Source organism: Cylas formicarius, unplaced genomic scaffold (assembly GCF_029955315.1).
Source record: "Cylas formicarius isolate icCylForm1 unplaced genomic scaffold, icCylForm1.1 PGA_scaffold_8__14_contigs__length_24414737, whole genome shotgun sequence".
Taxonomy (NCBI): domain Eukaryota; kingdom Metazoa; phylum Arthropoda; class Insecta; order Coleoptera; family Brentidae; genus Cylas; species Cylas formicarius.
The window spans coordinates 22,393,317-22,412,503 of NW_026844361.1; the positions used below are offsets into that span (position 1 = coordinate 22,393,317).

At 37.8% G+C, this 19,187-nt stretch overlaps 1 protein-coding gene across 1 annotated transcript in view; it reads right to left on the reverse strand.

Annotated features, from left to right (window-relative positions):
• Positions 1-18,921, reverse strand: part of LOC132706855 (ephrin type-B receptor 1-B) — a 340,303-nt gene extending 321,382 nt beyond the window's left edge. Inside the window, exon 1 of the mRNA XM_060678452.1 lies at positions 18,577-18,921. The gene's annotated coding sequence lies outside the window, so the exon portion shown is untranslated. The remainder of the gene's footprint in view (positions 1-18,576) is intronic.
• Between the last annotated feature and the right edge of the window lie 266 nt (positions 18,922-19,187).

Below are 19,187 nucleotides of genomic sequence, written 5' to 3' on the forward strand. Positions count from 1 at the left end.
AATTGTAGGAGGAAGAGGTTAATCAATATATTACAGGGGATTAGAAAAAAAAAGATATTTCTAAAATAATTCATTTGTTTATTCAGTAAAAAAGTGGAATCCTAGATAAACAAAAAAGTGAAAAAAAACTATTTTGAGTGAAATCTTCGTCTGTTTGCCAGAAATCTGGGTTGTCCGGACATGCACCGGTGTATTTTAAGCGCATATCCCGTTTTAACAACCGTAGTTCAAGTGTGAAAACAGGAAATGCACTTTCAAACTCATATCACAACCTACCTAACCTAATATTTTCGTAGTTTCCGTCCTTACGTCTTCAACTGAAACCCAGGCGCTTTTCTCGACATTGGTCATTGTGTTATCTGCGGCCCAATAAAAGTACTTTCTTTTCTGGCACAAATATTTGACGCACTGTCCATTTTTGTCTAGGGCTGTTAAAAACCGCGTCATCGAGCCAAGTTTGATACGAAGAGCAGGCAGTAAACTTTTTTGGGGTCAACTAAGCTATCTCTTAACACATTTTTGCTACCAGGTGTAAGGCTTGTTCTAGAGGACAATTCTATTCGAGTCCAATGTTGCTTTTAAGTATACCAATTGTCCAACGGGACCGAGGCCTTTAAGCTACGCTACACACTTCCTAATTTTGAAAATATATTTATTTATCTGCGCCAACTCTGTTGCTTTGCAGCGAATTGTAATATTATCCAGTGTTGCCAATTCATAAAAATAAATTCTTTTAAAAATCATACCTAATATGAAGCAAACAGTCATGTCATATTAATAAAACAAAATAAATAAATAAAAAATAAAACATCAAAATCACTTAAATAAATAAAGAAAAATAAATTATTAGTATAACGACCTAAGAAGGTTTTGTTTTGTTTTTGTTGATAGTTTCGACAAATTCCATATTTCTGTTAACCGTTTCATTTTCATTTTTGGACACTGTTTAACGCATTGACCCCGAAATATATTCTGATTATGATGTTATGATTTTTATTTTGGGTGCAGTTCAATTGGAACAAACTGATGCAATTATGTTTTCCTTTCATAATTTCAAAGATCATGACAGGAATAAAAACGCACACCAACTTGAGCTGGTAAGCTGATGTGCACCTCATATGGCATTAAGTGAGTTAAGTGATATTCTTATATTGCAATTTTAACTTTTAGGACTCCAGTTTACCGACCTGTTAATTACTCCCTTGGCCCTCCAAAAATGTTGCTTTAGGCGTTCATTGAAGATAAGCACATGAGAGCTGAAAATATGCACTCTTGCCTTGACGCTTTTTTTAAAAGGATTTTTCATTAAATTGACCTGGAGGAGGGCAAGGTTGATTTTTTCTTGTGCTGTTAATATCCTATTTACCCATGTCAGTACTACTTTTATAGTTGATTTGAATAACATAAAACACGACAACGAAATCGAAATCGAAAGTCGATTCTCATATTGCCATTTTTTTTTCATTTTTTGTTTTGTCCATATTGAAGAAACTCAAACAATCAAAATGTCTAATGAGCTAAAACAGTCTCGTTAAACCGCCGTCCACATAAATCCTTTTTCAAATATCCAAAAATAATAGTCGCTGGGGGCCATATCTGGACTATAGGGAGGATGATCTATCTGTTGGAACCCACACTCTAAAGTGGCAGCTTGTGCAACACCAACTACCGTGCAAAAGACGCACACCTCTGGTCAGTTTCCTCGACGTTTTACACGTATGCAGTCTCGCAATATATGTAATAATGCTGCGTAATATTTACCATTGACAGTGGTATTAGTTTCTTTAAAATCCAGTTTCATCTGCCGTCACAATAGTTTCTATCACAGGCTTCGGTTCCGACCCACAGAGTTCCAAAAAAGAGCGCGCACACTCGACAAGGCGTTGTTTTTGAATAGCCGAAGGGTTTTTAGGACCCCATCTTGCACTAACCTTATGCATACCTAAATGATCATGCAGGATTCGACCAACACTTGTATCAGAAAGCATATTTCTGAGATTTTCGTGACCTTTAAACGTCGATCACTCAATACCACCTCTTCCACAATCGCAACAATATCTTCCGTTATGACCTCCACTGGTCGACCAGTTCTTGAATCATCTTCAAGGGACTCCTGCCGTTTTGCCCATTCTTTCACTACAGAATACGAAGGAGAACTTTGGCCGTACACACCATTTAGCCTTTCTTTAATAATTTTAGGTGCTAACCCTTCTTTTGTCAAAAAATGTATGACTGCTCTATACTCAATTTGCGTTATTTGCGACATTTTTTCGGACACGTCTTGTTTAAAATGCTGTCAATAAAAAACTATTTGACGCAAGACTTCAATTTTTTATTAATGAAATTGATTAGGCGAGTAAACATCCCGACTAATGGCGACACCGTTTCCCGAACACTCCGTATAACAAACTGCCGTGTCCATTAGCGTGTAATAACATAGAAGCAGAGACATTCAAACAAATCGCCGATAATAAAAAAAAAGCAGTAAGTAGCCGCGACCTAAATGAGGACCATCGCGTCGCGGTCCGTCTCGCTCTTGCGCGCAGATGGTTCCTCGCTTGTTTGTTTGACCATTTTCTGGTTCTCTCCTATATCGAATTCTAATAACTAATTAGTTTTATCGGCGTCTTTTTGTCAGTCACGAAAAGGCGTGATACCGTTACTACGGTAATAATCGGTTTTCTTTATGGTAATGCCCAATTTTTAACCCGCCAGTCTATACCGGTCGTTGCAATTAAAAATTCGATTTACGTCGCACTTTGTATTATTATTATTATTGTTATTATAGCAATGAGCGCCGGTGACGTACAACTATTCGGGAATTTGAATGGTTCTTAAAACGGAGTGCCGCTTTCAGGAAACGTCTATATTTATATACGCACACCTGACACGTGACCGTGTTATTACTGTGAATCGTGGAAAATTCTCCCACAGAAAGACGGGAAGTCATTCCACGGGCATAGTTGTCTCGGCATAAATCAATTACCGGTCCATGACTGATGCGCTCAAACGCGGTGACAATGGTCCGAAACGCTGCTTTTATCTGCCACCACCACCTTTTTCGGGTTTCGGCGATGTTTCCGGTACCCAAGACCGACGTTGCCGGCTTTACTTGCGCATCGATGGGCGACGTTATACCAAAAGAAGACCAAAGAGATGACCTACAAGCCTTCATTGTAAACACACATTACATCAATATAGCTCGTTTTCACCTCAAATCACAAACAAGTTCCAAACTGACGTTTCTTGCTTTAAGGTAATGTTACATATATAATGAAATGGATACCTGCGCTTTTTCAATATTGATTTAACTAATAATAATGTTATGGCATCCTCACCAGAACTGTCCAATGACGACAGATGAAAGACAGCTACAATTGCTGCACAAGGAGAGCTTATGTGTCCCAAGTTCGTAAGAGGATTATATAGCTAATATACAACTGTAGAACCTATCATCATATTTATTCAAGAAGCCACAGTGATAATACTCTACCTTCAGTCTAGAGGAGGGGTCATAGCGAAAAAGTTTGATATTTGATATAACACGATCTTAGTGCAACAATCATTAGGCGAGAAGGCAATAAGGCCGTATGCCAAGGAGCCGACTTGAAATATGAACTAAATGATTTAGAGAGTTTACTACTTTACTTGCAGCACTACCAAACACTTTGGATCTGTTATTGTTCTTCTATTGGACAACAAATTTAAGCAAAATTATTGCTGCATTATTTATTATTTATTCATTTTTGCTTGTAACAAGACCATAAATTCGCTATTTTCAAGAAAGGACACTCTAAAAAAAAAAAGTTTTGTTATTTTGTTTTTAGTTTGTTTGATGTAGTTAGTTTTTAGTGTCAGTAAGTTCTATTAGCAGTCGCACATTGCAAATCACTCATCATCATCATCATCATCATTCAATATTATATTAACATTCTGGTTGAGTTAGAAGGATAGAGATCGATCGTGTGAATAACTTTACTTCTCAAATTTTAGTCCCATCAGGTGGGCCTCAAGGTCCCCACTTCTTCACAGACTTATTAAACTAAGTACAGATTTGAGACTTCAACGAAGCAGGCCCTCTATTAGCAGCTGCACATTGCAAATCACTCATCATAATCATCATTCAATATTATATTAACATTCTGGTAGAGTTAGAAGGATAGAGATCGATCGTGTGAATAACTTTACTTCTCAAATTCTAGTCCCATCAGGTGCGCCTCAAGGTCCCCACTTCTTCACAGACTTATTAAACTAGGTAGAGATTTGAGACAACGAAGCAGGCACTCTATTAGCAGCTGCACATTGCAAATCACTCATCATCACCATCATTCAATATTATATCAACATTCTGGTAGAGTTAGAAGGATAGAGATCGATCGTGTGAATAACTTTACTTCTCAAATTCTAGTCCCATCAGGTGGGCCTCAAGGTCCCCACTTCTTCACAGACTTATTAAACTAGGTACAGATTTGAAACTTCAACGAAGCAGGCCCTCCATTAGCAGCTGCACATTGCAAATCACTCATCATCATCATCATTCAATATTATATTAACATTCTGGTAGAGTCAGAAGGATAGAGATCGATCGTGTGAATAACTTTACTTCTCAAATTCTAGTCCCATCAGGTGTGCCTCAAGGTCCCCATTTCTTCACAGACTTATTAAACTAGGTACAGATTTGAGACCTCAACAAAGCAGGCACTCTATTAGCAGCTGTACATTGCAAATCATTCATCATCACCATCATTCAATATTATATCAACATTCTGGTAGAGTTAGAAGGATTGAGATCGATCGTGTTAATAACTTTACTTCTCAAATTCTAGTCCCATCAGGTGTGCCTCAAGGTCCCCACTTCTTCACAGACTTACAAAACTAGGTACAGATTTGAGACTTTAACGAAGCAGGCACTCTATTAGCAGCTGCACATTGCAAATCACTCATCATCATCATCATTCAATATTATATTAACATTCTGGTTGAGTTAGATGGATAGAGATCGATCGTGTTAACAACTTTACTTCTCAAATTCTAGTCCCATCAGGTGCGCCTCAAGGTCCCCACTTCTTCACAGACTTATTAAACTAGGTACAGATTTGAGACTTTAACGAAGCAGGCACTCTATTAGCAGCTGTACATTGCAAATCACTCATCATCATCATCATCATTCAATATTATATTAACATTCTGGTTGAGTTAGGATAGAGATCGATCGTGTGAATAACTTTACTTCTCAAATTCTAGTCCTATCAGGTGCGCCTCAAGCTCCCCACTTCTTCACAGACTTATTAAACTAGGTACAGATTTGAGACTTCAACGAAGCAGGCACTCTATTAGCAGCTGCACATTGCAAATCACTCATCATCATCATCATTCAATATTATATTAACATTCTGGTAGAGTTAGAAGGATAGAGATCGATCGTGTGAATAACTTTAGTTCTCAAATTCTAGTCCCATCAGGTGTGCCTCAAGGTCCCCACTTCTTCACAGACTTATTAAACTAGGTACAGATTTGAGACTTCAACGAAGCAGGCACTCTATTAGCAGCTGCACATTGCAAATCACTCATCATCACCATCATTCAATATTATATCAACATTCTGGTAGAGTTAGAAGGATAGAGACCGATCGTATTAATAACTTTACTTCTCAAATTCTAGTCCCATCAGGTGCGCCTCAAGGTCCCCACTTCTTCACAGACTTACAAAACAAAGATTTAAGACTTCAACGAAGCCGGCAATAAAGTGCATCGACAAAATTACAACGTGTGTGTCAAGAGATTTATTTCTAACGAACCACACTATATATACTGGGCGATAAAATTTCATACGAAGGCAATTTGGTTCGCATCCCTCGATATATTTCTCTGTAGTGCAACCCATTCCGCCGGAACTGCTACGCATTTAATAGACACTTAAGGGGGGTAAATCGAGAAATACGCTTGTAAATGGCAGTCGTACGACGCTAATTTTGGACTTTATTAATTTTCCGCGTTATTGGACGTTGTAAACTGATAATGGAGATCGCCGTGTAATCGTAACTGGGAAATGTTTACTATCCCATTACACTGACACAGTAACGCCGCATGTTCGACGTTATTGCCCGATTGTTTGCTTAGATCGCCCCCTGATGTTGGTATTGTGCGACGAAACACCAATACGCTGTTTTGTAATATTACAGTAACAATTTTTTTTTGCTGGAACCTGCAATGTTTCATTTATTACTATTAAATCTCAAGTTTTCAATGAATATCCACTTCAATCAGCAATAATACAGAATAATTAAAAAAACAGTAGATTTCTGATCTCTAATTTTAACAGAAACCAGAACAAGATTGAGTACGTAAAAGTTGTTTGCAGCGTTCAAGGAAATAAAAGATATGCTTTTCAAATTCATCTATGGCATTACCTTTTCAACGATATTTCCATCAAACGTACACAAAGTTTCGGTTTCAATTTATTAAAAAAAAAATGGTACTATAGAACAAAACCTTTTATTTGACCTATTGACCATTATAACAGTATGAGCTCATACATTGCCTTCTTTGATGGTTAATCCGTGTCATACAGGGTATGAATATGGAACATTAGTTTTGGTTAGTTTGGGTTACAGTTGATGAGACGAAGTCGAAATTGACGAATTCTCTCCAATCTACGTAGATACAAAGATTTTCAGCTGAATGCCTATTGGTGGGAAACCAAATATTTTGAATAAAGATTCACCAAAAAAGACGTAATTGTCGAAATGTAAATAATTATTGCGATATCAAATTAAAGTGACAGTAATTCGCCTGTATTTGAACAAACATACATTGTTTGCCATTCTAATCCATATACTATTTCTCCTAGAAATAAATTTACAATTTTTAATAGTCATTCTATTCTACCGAAAACTCTAAATTGGATAGTTCAGTAAAGCAGTGGCAAAAAAGCAGATGCCGATAATAAAAGAGCTCAGGCTAAGCCCATTTAAAAATTCATTAAAATTCATTCCAAATTACCCCGAAAAATAGGAATATTCCAGGACGTTTCTCCAATCGACGGCTGAGCTCTGCTAAAAATTAACGTCCATGAAAACCAAAATCCCGAGTTTGGTGGCTTTGTAGCTCAAGAAATAGAAAAAAAGCCTAATGTCAACGTTGGGCATTACCTGGAGACTATGTGTGGGAAGTCGCTAATTTGAATGGGAAGGTTTAAATGTAATAACATTTGTTCTTTGTAAATGTATTAGTAAACATATGTATAAATTATAAAAAATTCATTTTAGTTGCCATAACACTATCTATAACAATAGAACAAGAATCAAATCGTTAATTTATAATAACTTGATGATAACCGAGAATTTTGCGACGGTTGTAAAATTCCGAATGCAGTTAATAATAATAATACTATCACAACAAAACAAACACATAAATTGCAAGGTTTAATGAAAGTAATGCTAATTCCCGAGTAAAGCATTACCTCCATTTTTCTTTTTCTCAAAACAACGATGCGGATTTTTTGTTCTTTTACGTTGGCATTACCGGATTTTTTTTGTAAATACCAAACCGCAATTTTTTTCGTTTATGACAAATTTACGACAAAAAGGTGACACCTAACCAATAACCAAAATATTCCGAAAATGCAAGTTTTAAGGGTGGTAATGCTCATTTCCGCATCGCTAGGGATTTGTTTGACAAAAAACGACAATTTTCGAAAAAAATCACAACAAAAAAACAAAAATTAAGTTTGCAAGGGGTAATGCTCACTTCCTATACGCCTCGAGTCAGCTGAATGATCACTGAAGGTATCCTCTTTGGCAGGGTTGTGGAATTGACAGGCCAATCTTTTTTGTGTCAATTGGCCAGTCAATTCACCAGACCATTGACCAAAATAATTTAAAAAATACCATGAAATTGAAGAGGGTTATAGGTAAATTATTAAATAAATAATTTAAGACACTACACACGTGCAAATGTTCATTTCACGTAAAGGGTAAGTCTCCGGGTAAGTCACTCTCTGTTTCGTTTTTTCTGCTCTTACGACACGTCGACAAAAACGGCTCCGGATTGTGCTCGATCATCGCGCGACCAGCGTAAACTTTTCGCACCACGGCGTAAAACAATCGAAACACCGTCGGAGGAGGGCCCTTGTACGGGGAAAAAAATAAATAAAACGAAAACCGCATCCTCCTGTAACCAAAACACAAGATCGTCGCTTCCACGAAGCGGAATTAAATTTATGCATCGTTGGTCGTTCTTCTAGAACGATTTCGCCCGTTTTACGAAATAAAAACCATTTTTACGGGGGACCGGCGCGCGCGAGTTCGGTATTTTATGGCTGACAATAACACCGCTGTCGCCGTTTTATACTTTTAGCGTGGAATTCTACGATTAAAATGCCACTTTTTCGATTGTTTTGGAAGCGTTTCTTTCTGGGATACTAACCAATCGGCACTTAAAATCACTGGGTATAAAAGAACAAAATATTAAAAAAAAAATGTAGTTTCAGTTTTCTTTAATTATTTTTGTTTCTTTAATGGTAGCGTGCGGTTAGTTTGGATTAGCCTTTTTTTTTTGTATTTGGCCATTTTATACATAAAAAAATAAAGTAGTATAAAAAGTGCAGGAGGGTAGCCTACACTAGAGCACATATGCCTCGCCAGGCCCATTGTGGCTCCTCCTCACAGAGAACTTCGCTTTACATTGACTAGTGACTCCACACATAGTAAGGCGGCTTTTTCGTTCCATTGTTTTAGAAATTGCTTCCTTGGGTTTTCCTTTATCAGCTCTTTAATGATCTCAGATCTATAGAAGGCTCCGATCTTATAAAGTTAAGTCCGGTCAACGAAGGCAGGCGCACAACCCGATGACGTCTAACAAGTTTCTTTGGCTTCTTCGAGTCGTCGTCTAAAGGTCCATGTGCTTATGTTGGTATTTCCGGGGTGACGGGATCGATTTCTGATACCTACAACTGTAGCACGACGACCTCGCAGGCTTTGCAAGGTGACCATGAGCGTTAGTTCTACGAGGGAGACAGGTTCCAGGTAATATAGTCTAGTGTCACTTCCATTTTCCAAAGAACTAGTATAAATTGAAAAACAAAACTTTAAACGAACAAAGTTCTGTAAAATTTGTGACAAAAAAAAGGTCAGGACCAAAGCAATTTTTTATGTTGGAATTTGAATTCATTTGAGCCGGGTGCTCAGCTTATTGCGTCATTGTGCCAGGGCCCTGTGAAGAAGGCCACTCCAAGAATTTCCTTGCGGAGTTCGCTGAGTGGTCCACAGTCGACAAGTACGTGCAGAGGAGTTTCATCCGCTGCGTTGCATCTTGGACATAATACATCTTGTATAATGCCAATGTTCCTAAGATGCTTTCTTATTGACCAGTGTCCAGTTATTAGCCCAATAGTCGGCCTCAGCTGATTCCTGTTGACCCCGATAAGGCTGGAAGCAAGAGTCCTGGACGGCTCCTGAAAAAGGGCTTTAGTATGTCTCATACCTTCAGCTTCAAGCCACATATCGAGAAATCTATTGCTAGATCTCTGGTCAAATACATAACTGTCGGGTACTGGGGTAGGAGCGATAGGTAGTGTACTTGTGTGACAAGCTCCACTTTTTGCTAGGCTATCTGCCCTCTAGTTCCCTGGGATTCTATAGTGTCCCGGGACCCAGACGAGTGTGACGTGATTTGCCTTAGGATCATCCTTGAGGTGATTTCGACTGACATGAGCGACCTGAAGCCTGCACGGCCGTCGCAACAGATATATAGATAGTTATTCCTTTTAAATCAGCGGTTGACTGTTAGAAATTACTTAAAATATGTTGTTTTCTTTGTATCTAAGTTATTAGAAGTAAATTTTTTGCGTATAAAATGGACTGTGAGTCTGTTGGTTGCAAATGATTAAATAAATTGCTAGTATTATTCTTCAATGTATTCCAAGCAAGTGCCAGGCTGCGCCAAAAAATTCTCACGAATCAACGACTTTCACAAATGTCGATGAGACTCGTCGACATAGTTGCCGAGGCGAAGTCAATTCTAATTCGTTCGATGGCAGTGGGCGATCGGGGGTCCGCACACAAAACGCCTAGGCGTGCATAGACAAATCAACACATCGCACCGAAAAACAATAGAACGTCACGCTTTATCGTGGCAGGTGCCCGACCTTCTATGTTAATGTAAAAATTCGGTAGGTCTTTGTGAGCGCGAAGCCCTTAGTCATCGCCGAAAATTAATAGTTTTTTCGGGGCAAAAAAAAAGGCGGTTCTCTCGAACTTCTTCGAAATTTCGAAAACCCCTCGTAGCGAAACGCATCGCCGCGACGCGACGATCTGATAACGCGCGAGATCGCCGCGATGACAACAATAACAGTAAGAATAACGGCCGTACCGTCATTTGTCGAACCAACAATGACAGGAAGATACCTCGCGGAAGATAAAACAGATACCGACAAAGTCGCTGAGTTGAGATCCGCGTGTAATACAGGTATGAACATCAGAGGCGATTTCTGGAGTGGTTTCTTATATGGCTAATGGTTAAATTGCGGCAAGCACGTGGCAATTTTGCAGCCAATCACCCAGTGACGTCACAGCTAACTTCATTAAGATTACATACGCAAAAAAAAAGTTAAAGAATGATAACTACCTCCTATAATGAAAAGACAACACAAGTGTTGCAAATTTTTAAGAATTTCAAACGCATATAAATGAAGACCTCAAAACTCGGTTATCTTAAGATCACAACTTGAAGCTTAATCGAAAAAAATCGCGAGTTGTTGTCTTTAAAAATGATTACAATGTTAATGTTCCAAAAATCAATTTAAACATTGTTATCGGTAGTAATTTCAAATTAAAATTTTCAAACTGTGCCAAAAATTAGGGCCGCGTGAGTTAACTTTGACACACTGGATTACAAATGGAATATTTACTTCGATAAAAACTGACGACAAAATAAAAAAGAGCTTAATAACATGTTAGAAATATTTATTCCGAAATGTTTTGTGTTTTAATCACGACATTATCTCTAATTTTATTAGAGATACACTGTTTCAATGCGAATGCCTTGCATTAAAATGTGAAAGCGCGACATCAAACTTTAAGTTTAATAAAAAAAAACTAAAAGGAATATAAATATAAAAAAAAACAATGCTAAGTCGAATCGAATGAAAACTGCAGGATAAAGCCATTCGGTTGATGCAAATGGATTAAGATCAGGACAGCACCAATAATTCGTCCAGATATTCACAATAATATACTTTTATACAAATTACAATACGAAGTTTAATTTACTTAAAGTGATTAAAGTGGTAGGATTTTTTTTTTAGTTGAACCTTCCTCCCATATTTATATTCAAATATGCTAAATGTTATTTTTATACCGGTCTTACTATATGTCCTATATGTTTTCCGCATCATACGAAGGGGTACCCATAAAAAACCGGAATTGAATTGCCGCGCGCAGAGCTGGTATAGTACACCTTTCTGCCGCTAGGTTGTGGATAGTACAACTTATTGCGAGTTCAACGCCACCTTCGTTTTAAATTTAACTTGTTTAAGTGCTGCTGAAACTGTTTCAATGTTAAAAACAGCTTATAAAGAGGATGCGATGGGAAAAACTCAAGTGTACCAGTGGTTTGTTCGCTTCAAAAATGGCGACGAGTCAATTGATGACCGACCTCGTCCTGGGCGTCCATCAACTGCTCGAATCGGCGAAAATATTGAAAAGATTCGAGAGTTTGTGCTCACAGACCGTCGACAGACAATTGAACAATTATTAGTGGGTCGTCTTGGAACACGGGTCAGCGAATTTTAACCGAAGATTTGGGAATGAAAAAAGTTGCTGCCAAGTTTGTTCCTCGTGTTCTGATTGACATGCAAAAAGAACATGAGTTGAAACATGTCGTGCTTTGAATCAACAGCTTGAAATGGATTCAGATTTTCTTTCAAAGATCATTACTGGTGACGAGTCATGGTGCTATGGTTACGATCGAGAAACGAAGCAACAGTCCAGCCAATGGAAGACGTCACTGTCTCCCCTTCCAAAAAAATGTCGTCAGCTCAAATCAAACATCAAAACGATGCTGATTTGCTTTTTCGATATCAACGGCGTAGTTCATGCAGAGTTCGTTCCAGCAGGTGAGACCGTTAATCGAGCTTTTTATCTGGAAGTTTTAAGAAGATTGCGCAACAGTATTCGACAAAAAAGACCCGATTTGTATCGGACAGGGGACTGCACACACAGCCATTTCTGTTAAGCAGTTTTTGGCTAAAAATGGCATGGTCCCTCTGCCCCATGCACCTTACTCGTCTGGTCTCACTCCGTGTGACTTTATTTCCACGTATGAAAAGGGACATAAAGGACAGCGATTTGACAACATTGAGGAGGTCAAGAAAAAAACGAGGGATGAGCTGTCGGCTATAGTCAAAGATGAATATAAAAAATGTTTCAGTGGAAGCACCGCTGGGACAAATCTATTATTTGTAATGGAGAGTATTTTGAGGGGGATAAGGTCGTTCTGTGATTTTCAAAACAATATATTAGTTTATAAAAAATGATTCCGGTGTTTTTTGGGTACCCCCGCGTGCATCCATATCGAAGCCCATACCGACCCAATTATTCTGCCACCCTTTTAATGTCTATTTGATATATATTTTAAAAGCTGTGGGCGATAATCAGCAGTTCCCTGCAGTTCTTCAGTCGGTTTAATTATTCCTTCGGCCCATCTCAATCCCTTGCCAAGTTGTTTATCTATTGGACATCAGCTGATTTAAGTTGCTTTAAATAACAATCTGTTCAAATAATAACATCACAAACACACAAACCTCCTGAGATTCTTCGCCATTACGGGTAATTAAGAGTATCCAGATCACTCACTTGAGAGTCCGTCAAGTCACGTCAGAGATTAAGAGGCCCTTAGTGCTCTCCATCCCCAATAGTACCAACATAAACTGCAAAAAAAAAATTAACGTATCCTTAATATGGTGCAATTTTAATCTATTTCGGACTCCTGAATATGGTTCTAGTCTAATAAGTATTTTTGTGCTTCGCTTCTACGATCTTCGGTCCAATATTTGCCGAAAAACGTAACGAGAACTCGTGTGTGCCTACATCTTCGATTTTAAAGTGTATTTATTGCCCCGGGACACGCTTACGTTATTTTAAATATTTGCGCAACGTTTCGTGTGGTGCCTTGTCTCCCGACTCGTCTTCTGCGGCTCGATAACCGATTGAGACGAGCCTTCCGACATATTTAATCGGCAAACAGACGGGGGAGTGAATTATCTTCAAACAAACCGCCAGCCTCTCCATCCAGACGTTGTACCTTCCCTTCAAAAATCATGTCGAGATAACAAAAATAAAAAAAAATCACCCAGGCAAAACCCTGTGCTATGAACAGAATGTTCAAGCTAATTTAGGAATATTTTATTGGTGGATTGGCATCTTGCAATCTTTAATTTTAAAGCTTTTTTGAAAAATTGCATAGAAACTACAAGAAAACCGTACGAACTTCCGTCAAGGGACTCATACACTAAGAGAATTTTCGTAATTACTTTAACAGAGGCATCCTCCATATACGAGTAATAGCATAAATGTGTAGTTTGCTTTGATTTATAGTAATTAGCTTCTAACTGTCTCACTATAACATCCCAGCAGTTCTAGTACAGTTCGGTATAAATAAGGGTTTTTTTTTTCGAAGTATAGAATTTTAAGTTGCGATAAAACAACGATGGATTGATTATTCGATTGACATGAATTTTATTTATCCGAAAGATAATCTTGTGGCATTACATTTTAAATATGATGTCTGGCATACGACCGCCACGGCTGGCGCGGGTGTAGTCCAATCTGGACGTCCAATTTTCGATGACTTTTTCCAACATTTGTGGCCGTATATCGGCAACAACAAGGCGAATGTTGTCTTCCAAATGGTCAAACGTTTGTGGCTTATCCGCATAGACCAATGACTTTACATAGCCCCGCAGAAAGTAGTCTAGCGGTGTTAAATCACAAGATCTTGGAGGCCAATTCACAGGTCCAAAACCTGAAATTAGGCGGTCACCAAACGTGTCTTTCAATAAATCGATTGTGGCACGAGCTGTGTGACATGTTGCCCAGTCTTGTTGAAACCACATCTCCTGGACATCGTGCTTATTGAATTCAGGAATGAAAGAGTTAGTAATCACAGTTCTATACCGATCACCATTGACTGTAACGTTCTGGCCATCATCGTTTTTGAAGGAGTACGGACCAATGATTTCACCAGCCCATAAAGCGCACCAAATAGTCAGTTTTTCTGGATGTAACGGTGTTTCGACATACACTTGAGGATTAGCTTTGTTCCAAATGCGGCAGTTTTGTTTGTTGACGTAGCCATTCAACCAGAAGTGCGCTTCATCGCTAAACAAAATTCGCATATGAAAATCGGGAACAACGGCAATCTCGTTTTGGGCCCATTTGCAAGCCATGTTTAGGCGTGAGTCTATTCATGATGAATTGCCAAACCAAACTGGGAATAAATTACTTGACAGCTGTTAAATCGGTCGCCATATTGAACAGTAATGCCAACTTAAAGTTCTAGACATGGAAAAAAAAAACACCCATTATTTCGTGTTGTCCATAGGTCTCGAAGAATGCGAAGCAAGACATTTGATAAAGACACGGTGTTGTCGAAACAATTGTCATGTCATAATATATAATTTCGTGAAAATCTGAACTCTTAGTTCTTATTTATTTTGAAATAATTCTACTTGCTTACGACATCCACAGCAGATTTTTCAAGTGCAGGAAATCCACTTGACTTCTTTAACCCATTTTGTCCCAGTGGTGCGTTAATGCACATTCATTTAGAAATTTTATTATTATCGCTACTAAAGGACGTAAAACCGAAGAAATCGCGAAAAATATTTTGGATTTGTATTGCCGTTTTTGTTAAGTCTATATCATGTAGATTACATCGCAGAAAACATACATTGGAAACACTATATTGATTATGCTTTATTTTTTGAAAATATTTACTGCTATGTGAATGCACCAATATTTGACTCGAAAGGAATTAGAGGCGGCTACGGAGGAGATCGTGACGGATGAGGACAATAACAATGAATGTCGTAAATATTATTTGGATTTACGTATTCTTATGTATTGTAGCATTCCATTCCTTGTAAATTTATGCTAAATATAACGTGAAAAAATATTTACAGAACATATTGACGCGGACTATATTCCACCCGACGTGGATACCTTGACTGACGAACGATAACATAAATCTACAAGAATTTAACTGTCCTTCAACAATGCTGTAATTCATCAACTACTGAACCTCAATGGCACTTATCAGATGATGAAACCCTGGAATTCAAAAGAAGACGTATGCTTTCTGCGAACGACAGGCTTGCTTCTACTGTCAAATGGAAGAAAGGTCAGATTGAGTACACCCGCACACCTATATCCGATGAATTTAGGTCATGTGAGGAATTAAAAAATAGGTTTTCTGGAAAAACGCTTGAAATATTTTTTATGTTTTGATGACGAAGCGATCGATTTGATTTTAAATCTTACATTCATGCTAATAAAGCCCGAAAGAGACGTCGAATCTGCCACAGCCACACATTTATGTTTGGAATAAGTGTAATATGCATTTACATACTTCATGCTTTGTAAAATATCACCAAAAATGAAACCGGGTGTTACCAGTGGTTCTATTCGGAAAACAATCTACTTTTAGTTGTTTTCTGTCGAATTTGAACATTGTTTTGTATATTTATGTATAAATTATATGTTACATCTTCTGTGCCTCAAAACATTATTTAATGTTTTTTTCCCAGTGGTTCATTTACGCACCGGTACTTTTTGTATGTTTCTTTTTTTTTGACACACGTAATGTATTTTTAAGTGCAACAAAATAAATAATTTCAGAACAAAAAAGCATTTTTTTATTTTTTTTTATGCTCGGGATAATATGGGGTAAAACAAATGGAAAAATATCAGATCTTATGAAGTTGTTTTTAAATGCATCACCTGGTACTTCAAATGAAATGCTCCCATTTCCTAGCACGGTAGCTTAAGTTTTGTGACAAAACGGATATGGTGATGGACAACATCAAATTGTGCATGAGCTTGGGTGAAAGAAATAAGAGCTGAAAGCATAATTCGTCACATAAAATCTTGGGCATTGTTCATTGTCTTCTTTTTTATGCATATGTTCCAGTTCTTCTAAACATTTTGGCGATTTTTTCTAGAACCCGGTCGACGCCGCGAATATTATTTTTCCCTAACTGCGCCTTAGTCGCAAGACGCAGGATCTCTTACAAGGCTACCTCCAGGAAACTTACCTGCAGATAACAGACATTTGTTTTGTTAATAACTTCTCGAATAGTATTAGCACTTTGTGGAACCTCGTAGTTTGGCCGTTTTGGTAACTTAAAGACAAATACATACATTGTATCATGAGCTGCTAGCTTCAGCGGTATATTTTCAGATTGATGTCATCATCGCAGGAAAAGGGTTTTTATTTGCAATCCTCTTTCACGCGTACTATAGCATGGCTTTCAATCGACAAGAAAAAAAAAAGCGATCCGATTACGCAATGTCCAATCGGATATCGCCACGACAACAACGGCTCTAACGTGTAATCCCAGCGGTCCATTTAAGTCGGCAACGGCAAAAATCCTAATAACAATAATCGCGAAACACTTATCTTCAATTCCAAAGGTACCACGGCCGCTCCCAATACGTGTTATTCCCGTAACGTAAAATGAAACAACAAATGCGCTGAACCGAGTCGGAGCTCTAACGCACTTGTGCTCTCACACGCCAAGCCGATGCGACTCCATCGTTTATACTCGTTATAAGACCATTTGGATTCACCGTTAGTTATATAGGTAGACCCATTGGAAGCGAATTACGAGTAATGACTAATCTTGTCCACGTTCAAGAAGACCTCGTTCGGTTTTTTCCTAATCCAATAACGTTGTATTCTCAAAAGTATGTCTCTGGTAGAACTTAGACAAACCCCCGAACTTTTAACGCCGTATATGTCCGGAAATCTTACTTTTTTATCACTATTTATATTCAATTCATTTTTCACGTGCTGTTCACTGCTTTCAAGCAGCAAAAGATATTTTTTGAAAACATATATGTGTTTTAAAATGACAATTGTTGTTGTTTGTTGTTGATGTTGACATTTGATAAAGACACGGTGTTGTCGAAACATTGTCATGTAAAAATATGTAATTTCGTGAAAATCTGAACTGCTTGGTCTTATTTATTTTGATAAATGGATTTTCATCATGTAAAAGCCACCTCAGTTCAATATCTAATGTTTATTAAAATTAATTATTTTTATAATTTCGGCGATTAACCATGCCCGAAATAGTTTTTTTTTTACTTGAAAACAGTGTTTGTTCGAAAAATCAATAGATATCAATTTTTTTGTTTTTTTATTTACAATTTTTTTCAAACAAACTTCCACCGGCTGCTATATGGCAATATACAAATATTCCTCCTGAGTCCCTTATGAAGAAGAAGAAGAAGAAGAACAAAGGATAATTGGCGAAGCAATTGCACATCATTTTTTTTCTTAAAAAATATTTTTTAATATTTCGCAACAAAAAATGTTTTTTGCTAAGGTTAATAAACCATATTTTCAATTGTTTCGTTGCTAGGTTTGTCATCGGATTTCTCTAATTTCAGAAAAATCTCAATTTAAATTCCGCGACTTGTTGTCTTTATCAAATGTCACATTTGATAAAGACACGGTGTTGTCGAAGCAATTGTCATGTCATAATATATAATTTCGTGAAAATCTGAACTTTTAGTTCTTATTTATTTGATAAATGGATTTTCATCAAGTAAAAGCCCAGTTCTAATATTTTTAGTTAACAAAACCCCAAATAATTAAATTCTAAGGAAAGTACGGACCTGTTCGGCCATATTTCATTCTTACAGCTTGCCCGGGTTAATTCGTATCAGTCACTTTGTTATATCTATGAACAGACTTTACAAAACAGCAAGCAAACTACAACTATTCAAGCTTAAGTTTCACCGCGATGGGTTGGACTTATCAACAAAAAACTCCAACAGCATGTTCTTAGCACATCTAGAGCTGAGAACGTCAAAACTTTCTCTAGTCACAAATTTGTGACAGAAGAAGTGCATCTTTGTTGGCGAAGGTAAAATTTCTACGACACCGCGACCACTAATAAGCTAGTAAAAGCATGGAATTCTTCATAAAATAAATGTCCATAATATAAACAACCTCGTAAACAACTTCCCCCCCCCCCCCCCCCTATCGTCGAGTTCAGCGTGAATTGAAAAACTTTTAATGCCTGGTCCGGCAATTTATGCGGATAAACGAACGTCTGCTTTGCCAAATATATGGGCCAAACGACCAAAGTTCATTATTTGTGGGACAAGATAATTCATATCGACCGTTGAATTTAAATTATATTTGTCACCAAAGATTGTACCAAGCACATTGAGTCATTTTTACTGCTATTTTCCATTTAATTGAAATATAATTAAACAATAAACATTGTTAAAGGTCAATGGGGCTCCCCAGTAACATAACTTCCTATTACTTCTACAATAAACCTACCTGTTTTACATAAGAAATTAAACGATTTTCTTTGATTTAGCGGGAATCCATGAATTAAAATCCGAACGTACTCGACAAAGGTCCGCACAGACAACCGGAAAACAGGATTTTTCGGTAAAGTCCGGTTCGATAAACACCGAGAAACACTTGTCACTCTGTCAGTGTAGGTTTTCGAGCAAAATTCTCTATTTCCCGTCAAACGAACGAGCTGCCTCAGCTTTTTACACGTTATCCGCTACGATCTAATTAATAATTTTCTCAGAAAACTTATGACAATTGCAAAAAAGCGGCCCCCCCCGTTTTTCACCGACGCACGAGCACATAACACAGCAACGCAAAGCTCGATCGCAGACTACCACGATACAGCATCTTGAAGCGAAGACCACTGAACCCGACACTAATCTTCACAGAACCCGGTTCAAACTGGAATAATATATCGATTTTCGGATACCGCGCGGAGTTTACGCGACACTGTTGGCCTACGCGCCCATCAAACCGAGCGGATTCTTATAAGCATTGGTCAGTCTATGCACCGGTTATTGAAACAATACCATGTTAACGAGCGAAAACGCGCGACAAACCCTTATCCGGTTTGTTGCTGTGTAAAGAGG